Raw genomic sequence first — 7,577 nt, forward strand, 5'->3', positions numbered from 1 at the left:
GTGAGCAAGGGCCCACACACACCGGGATCCTCGGCTCCGGAGGGCCAGAACCCCCCCGAGCGGCACACCACCACGGGCACGGCGGCCCCGGAACACCGCGGGGCCCGGCGCCCGGCACGGCGCCGTCGTCGCCAACGGGCGGCGGCCCACACAGACGCTCGGGAACAGCGTCGCCAGGGGCCGGAGGGGGAGGGGGACGGGACCCCCCAAAAACCCCACGGCACCCCAAGCACGAGGCCGGGAAGCCACACACCACACGCCCTCGCATCGCGACCCAGCACAGGCTCCAGGCTCCGCCACTCGACACACCGCGCGCGAGGCAGGGGCGGGGACGGATCGGGAACGTCCTCCACTCACCACACCAGACGACGGCCCGGGAGAGGCCCCGCGGGACCCTCCCCCAGCTCGGAGGGGGGAGGCGCGGGCACGCAGTTACCAACGCGGGCAGCCACTAACGCTCAAAAGCGGGACAGGGAGCGGCAGGGCCGCGGGAGCCCATCGGGGGCGGGCCCCCGCCAACCCGGCAGCGAACGCCGCCTCCCGAACGAGGATCGCTAGAGAACCTCTCCTCACTCTGAGGGTGGCCCGCACCCAACCCCGACGGGAACCCCGCCGGGACCAGCACACATCAAAGGCGTCCATCCTTCCCACCACGGGTGGCAGGGAGGGGTGGGGCGGGGGGGGTCTGCGGCAGCAGCAACACCAACCCTGGTCGGTCGGCCTTGCCGTGCGGGGCCAGAGCAAAGTCGCGCACACGGGCGGGGAAGCCCGCACAGGCCCGGCTCGCCTCCCACTGCAACATCTCAGGTCCCCCGGTGCAACAAGAGCCAGGTGACACGGCAGGGAAGACAAGCCAGGACCAGGGCCGGCAGCTCATGCGGGGAAGCCACCCGCCCGGCGCAACAAGGGAAGAGCGCTCCTCCTCTGGGGAACCGCCTCGACCCCCCCCAGCAGAGACGTCAATCTCTGCGATAACTTTTTTCTCACTCGCACAAGCCCCACAAACCCAAGGACGGCCGGGACACACCACGGGCAGCAGGCTGGCACAAGGCAACGGACAACGCCGGGATCGGGAACGACACCACCACTCAGCCTCAGGCACCTGAGAGAACCGACCGGGAGCGTTCCGGGAGCACCGCAAGAGGGCAGAGCGCGAGGCGCGGCTTTTCACACCACACAGCACGGGCAAGCACGGAGCACCGACCCTCCCTCTCCGCGGAGAGAGCCGACCCCCGTGCCGATAACGAGTCACGGGAAGAGAGGAGCAAGATCAGGGGCGCCCCCCCTCCTCCAGCGTGTACAAGTCCCCGACCTCACGGCGAGGGCAGGGAGAGCGCAGCCGGACCCGGTTGCCGCACCCCTGCCTCCCCGCACACCACCGGCGCCGGCACGGTGGGACGGTGAGGGCAGGGGCCCACGGGCAGAACGAGAAGAGCGGTCCCATTCGCCATGAATGTCCGTCCCTCGCCTGGCGCAGCTTAGGCCCGGGCCCGAAGGAGATCGCAACGTCACCACATCAATCACACCGAGGGGGCGGAGAAGACAGCCACACGGCACTCGGGAGGCGGTGGGGCCCAGGAAGCTCGGCTCCCGAGAGGGCCAACAGCCTGGGATAAAAGCGTAGCCAGGACAGACAACCTTTCGTGAGTAACGAGCGAGGTAAAAGGAAAAAAAAAAATAAAAAATAAAAAAATAAAAAAATAAAAAAAATACCACGGGCTTCAGCGTCCCTGGCGCTCGGGATTACCAGGACACCTCCGCCGGGCACAGAGCCGAAAGAAGCTAGAGAGGAAAAAAAGAAAAAGAAAAAGAACCACGGACAGCGCTCGGGAGTAGCGCAGGTCAGCGGCCGACCAGGCCCGCCATCGGGAAGCGGCAGGTCGGGGGAGTTGGAGCTAGGGGCGATAGGGAAAAAAAAAAAAAAAAAAAAAGCCACGGAGGTCGGACGAGCACGACGGCAGGACGGGGATGCCGCACACGCACAGGCAAGGCAAGGCAGGACTCGCCCCCCGCCTTTTCCTCCTCAAGCCGGCCACGGCGAGGGAAGCACACCGCGCGGGCCTACCTATGCACCCCAGGCAACCAACCACTCTCCTCCTCGGCGTGCCGAGGCAAGGGCCAGAATCCGGCACCGGGAGCGGGGGAGAGATCAAGGACGACGGGACTCACTCAGCCACCAACCAACAACCACCACCACCACCACCACCACCACCACCACCACACCCACGAGCCACCACAGGGGCAAGGCCTGCTCAGGGCAGCGGGAGCCCGGGGTGCGGGGGGAAGGGCAGGGGGACCCGGACCGGGAAGAGACGGGAAAGGCCCGGCACACAGCATCCGAGAGAGCCCCAAAAGACCCGCTGACAGCCACCGGGACACGGCATGCCAGCACCCTCCTGCAGGTACAAAATCCTCACGTCACCACGCCAAAACCAGCTGGTCACGCAGGGGCGACAACTCGCTGGCGACAGGGACCTCTCGGAAACCACATCGGGGACACCTGTCCCCAACATGTCCCCAACAGAGCCAGACACGGAACTCTCAGGGACAGCTGGTCGACCACATAAGGCGAAGACAGACGAAGAGAGAGGGCGGGAGCGGGGTCAGGGGACGCACCCGCCCCACTACCCCGGGTGCGCACGGGCTCACGGCACGAGCGGCACGGGGAGCCTTCCCCCGGCAGACGCGAGGCACCCACTCCGAGAGGCACCCAGCCACCACACCCACACCGCGCGGGGTCGGTGGTGAGCGCCCTGCCGCCAGCACGCACACACGCGGGACTCCCGGGCTCGGGTCCCCGACTCCCGAGGTGCTCCCTCCGCCTCGACTTTTCCCCTACGCAGGGCCCACCGGGCAAGTCCCCGCCATCGCGCACACCGCAGACGGTAGGTAGGTAGGTCCCGGCCCCGAGGCTCGCCTCGGCCGTGCCCACGGCTCCTCGCGCCGGAGAAGTCTGTCCTCCGGCCTCCGGGGCCGTGGAGAAGGCCGTGGAGGAAGGCCACACGGGGCCGGCGACCCAGGCCCTCGCGCCCGGCACGCGCCAAGCGCTCACTCGGAGGTGACTCCGACGACCATCCTATGTCGGGGAGGGGCGGGGTGTAGGTCCCGGCCCCGAGGCTCGCCTCGGCCGTGCCCACGGCTCCTCCCGCCGCAGAGGTCTGGCCTCTGGCCTCCGGGGCCATGGAGGGAGACCACACGGGGCCGGCGACCCAGGCCCTCGCGCCCGGCACGCGCCAAGCGCTCACTCGGAGGTGACTCCGACGACCATCCTATGTCGGGGAGGGGGGGGGGTGTAGGTCCCGGCCCCGAGGCTCGCCTCGGCCGTGCCCACGGCTCCTCCCGCCGCAGAGGTCTGTCCTCCGGCCTCCGGGGCCGTGGAGGGAGACCACACGGGGCCGGCGACCCAGGCCCTCGCGCCCGGCACGCGCCAAGCGCTCACTCGGAGGTGACTCCGGGGAGGGGGGGTGGTCCGAGTCCGGGCCGGGACCGGCCCCACCACCTAGCGGCTCACCCGGGGACCCTTTCCCCCGACTCCCGAGACGTCCCTCGTACTCTCCTTCTTTCGCCCTCAAAGACCAGAGTCCAGGGAGGGGAGGAGGACAAGGCGTCGGGCCCAGACAGAACTACGGGAGGGGAGGAGGACAAGGCGTCGGGCCCAGACAGAACTACTGGTCGACCCGACCAAGCCGCCACCCCCGGCACAGACCGGGCACGGAAGAGAGAGCGGCGACTCACGGCCCCACCCCGCGCTCGCCTGCGGGCGCAAAGTCCGACAGAACAGCCGCCCCGGCGCCACAGCGACACCACGGCGACAGTCGCGCCCGGCACCCGGTAGAGGCCGGGCCTCCGCCCGGCTCGCTGCCGCCAGACCTCCTCCTTCACTCGCTCGCTCGGCTGAGAACGAGGGGACTGTCATATCAAGGCAGACGCCAGGGGGAGCACGACAACCGCCTTCCAACGACCGACTCCACCGAGCCGCCGTACCCCGGATCGGCGCGCGCCGGCCGGCTCTGAGCTCCGGAGACACAGAACACGGAAACGAATCGCCTCACTCCCCACCGCCACGCACCGAGAGGCACAACCTAGGTCAGGACCTGCAGCCGGGTCCTCTCTGCGACCTCACGAACGACACCAGAGCCACCAGAGACCTAGACCGAGATCGAGCCGCCGCCGCCGCCGCCAACCGCGACCAAAGTGAAACCAGGAACCAGGACGGGAGTCGCCCGAACGGAGCGGCCCGAACCCGAGAACCGGGAAGCCGGGCTCGGTCCCAAGCAGGAAGGGGCGGCAAAGACGGCAGGCCTGCACCACGAGAGAAAACGAACCGGCCACCCGCACGACCTCCGCCGCCCGTGGCAAGACCCCCACCCCCACCCAACATGGCCAGAAAAGGGCAAGTGAGCGCTCGTCCCACCGTCTGCCCGCCCGTCTTTTTTTTTTTTTTTTGGGGGGGGGGTGTTTGTACGTTTTGTTTTCTTTTTCCCCCAGATGGAAACCAGAAAGAAACAACAACAACAACAACAACAACAACAACAACAACAACAACAAAAAACTCCCAAAGATGGGTCGGCTCCAGCAAGAGACGAGCCCTCGGGAGGCACCCCGCTCACTTGTGAAAGTCCGCCGCCCGCCCGCCCCACAACACGCTCCCTCCCCCCGCCCCCACCCGCCCCCCCCCCTTCACAGGCAGGGAAAGGGCAGGGGGAAGGCCAGAGAGAGGTTTCTTCTAACACAGAGAGGGTAGGTACACGTCACGCACACAGGTCTGGAAACCCACGGTGACAGCGCCATGGGAAGCGTGAGTCCACTCACCCATCACTAAATGACAGGAAAGCCAAACGAGAGCCGCTGGCTGGGCAGAAAAGGCCTTTGACAAAATTCAACATTCATTCATGCTAAAAGCTCTGGAGAAAATAGGAATAGAAGGAACATTTCTAAAAACAATAAAAGCCATTTATGACAGACCAATAGCCAATATTATACTTAATGGGGAAAAGCTACAACCAATTCTCCTAAAATCAGGAACAAGGCAAGGATGCCCACTGTCTCCACTCCTCTTCAATATAGTCCTAGAACCCTTAGCCAGGGCAATAAGGCAAGAAAAAGACATTAAAGGGATCCGCATAGGGAAAGAAAAAGTTAAACTATCCCTTTTTGCAGACGACATGATACTATACCTCCCTCCACGATCCCTAAAAGTCCATCCCGAATCTCTTAGAAATCATAACTCTCTTCGTCAAAATAGCAGGATACAAAATAAACCCACAAAAATCAGTTGCCTTCCTATACACTGATAATGTACAGGAAGAGAGGGAAATAAAGGGAGCAACCCCATTCACAATAACCTCCCAAAAAATAAAATATTTAGGAATTAACCTAACCAAAGATGTAAAAGAACTATTTAATGAGAACTATAAAAAGTTAAAGAAAGAAATTGCAGAAGACACTAGGAAATGGAAAGACCTCCCATGCTCCTGGATAGGCCGACTTAATATAGTAAAGATGGTAATACTTCCAAAACTAATATACAAATTCAACGCAATTCCTATTAAAATCCCAATGACGTACATCACTGAAATACAGAAAACAGTCCAAAAATTCATATGGAACAACAAAAGACCTAGAATAGCCAAAACAATTCTAGGGGATAAAGACAATATGGGAGGGCTATCCATGCCGAACTTCAAACTCTACTACAGAGCTATAATAACAAAGACAGCATGGTACTGGCACAAAAACAGACCCGAAGACCAATGGAACAGAATAGAAGATCCAGAAATAAATCCACAGGCCTACAGCCAGCTGATATTCGACAAAGGAGCCAAAGACATACAATGGAAGAAACACAGCCTCTTCAACCGCTGGTACTGGGAAAACTGGGCAGCCACATGCAGAAAACTAAAAGTGGACCCCAGCCTATCACCATGCACCAACATCAACTCAAAATGGATTAAAGACCTTAACATTAAACCTGAATCTCTGAAACTACTGCAGGACAGAGTAGGAGAGACACTTGAACTAATAGGCACAGGAAGGAACTTCCTGAACAGAGTCCCAGGGTCACAACAAATTGGAGAGAGACTCGACAAATGGGACTACCTTAAAATAAAAAAAAAAAAAAAACAAAAACAAAAACAAAAAAACAGCTAGCCTTTTCTAATAGGCTCTGCCACTCTCTCTGGAGCAGGATTCGGGGCATGAGGCGATGAATCTGAACCCGACACACAGGTGTTGGAGGGTAGAGGCATCTTCACTCACATGCCTGTGGTGGAGGACCTGGACCCGAGTGTGGCGGTGCACAGTGGGTGTGGGTGTGTGTGTCTGTGACTCTGTGTGTGTGTGTCTGTGACTCTGTGTGTGTGTGTGTGTGTGTGTGTGTGTGTGTGTGTGTGTGTGTGTGTGTGTGTGCGGGGCTGGGGGGAGGGCAGGTAGGGAACCCTAGGAGGAAAGACAGGGAGAGACAGACGAGGGGCCCCGGCCCAAACAGAGTGGGGGGGTCAGAGGGGCGATCCTATCTCCCGGGGGGGGGGGGGGTGAAGCATGGTTAGAACCCACAGGCCCGGCGGGCGTACTTCTCTTTGGAGTTCGCACTGGGAACATATGCGGGCAGAAGCGCCCCAGCACACACATCGCATCGCAGACGGGTAGAGAGGCAGAGCCAGGGGGTCAGGCATGGTAAACACTCTATTCCGTCAACACACACACACACACACACACACACACACACACACACACACACACACACACACACACACCCCTTAGGGTGTGTGTACAATATCCACAAGGTAAAAGTTTATTCATCCATTCCCCAAAGAAGAAGAAGAAGATTATGTCAGTTACAGGGAAGTAGATGGATGGACTGATGGACTAGGAGCGGGGGGGGGGGGGGCAGAGGGGGGGGTGCCGGCGGCGGCGGAGAAGAACCTAGAACAGGTGATGCCAGGGGAAGACAGACCGGCGGAGAGACAGACAGACCGACCAACCAACGGCACCTGTTTTCTCTCCTACGTGGATGCTAGACCTAAACTATAACTGGACATGGTAAGCTACACAGCACTCCGGGCAAACAGAGTGTGTGTGTGTCCCCGTGTGTGTGACACACATACTGTCCTTTTGTCAGAAGGTGTAACTTCTCTGAGCATTTAAGATATTGCAGAGAAGACACAAGACGTAATATCCGTAAGTGGCACGACTGTGAACGTATTATAACAACCGGACGTGTGAGGACCAAAGCTGGAATTAGGAGGACAGAAATGTACCTGTCCTCACGCTTTGGGTCATGATCACAAGTACATTTGGTTTAGGATCTTTCAAAACACATCGATGTATCCTTCTGGACACGATGGTCTAGGACCACACTAGTCAATAGCCACTTCAAAGCCAGATCCGCGGTTGGATACGTTTCAATTGGCTTATATTGCATCCTCCAATATTTTTCTCTTCTTTTTATTCTACCTTCTCACTAAAGATCCAGTGGTATAAAGCTACTTTTATTCTCTTAATATTCCATAACTGAAGTGATCTGCTTTGTTTTGCAGCTTTCTCAGCTTAATTCACTGAGGCCTATTTAGTCACAC

This window comes from Dipodomys merriami, unplaced genomic scaffold (genome assembly GCF_024711535.1).
Source record: "Dipodomys merriami isolate MVZ:Mamm:240054 unplaced genomic scaffold, mDipMer1.0.p SCAF_2434, whole genome shotgun sequence".
Lineage (NCBI taxonomy): Eukaryota > Metazoa > Chordata > Mammalia > Rodentia > Heteromyidae > Dipodomys > Dipodomys merriami.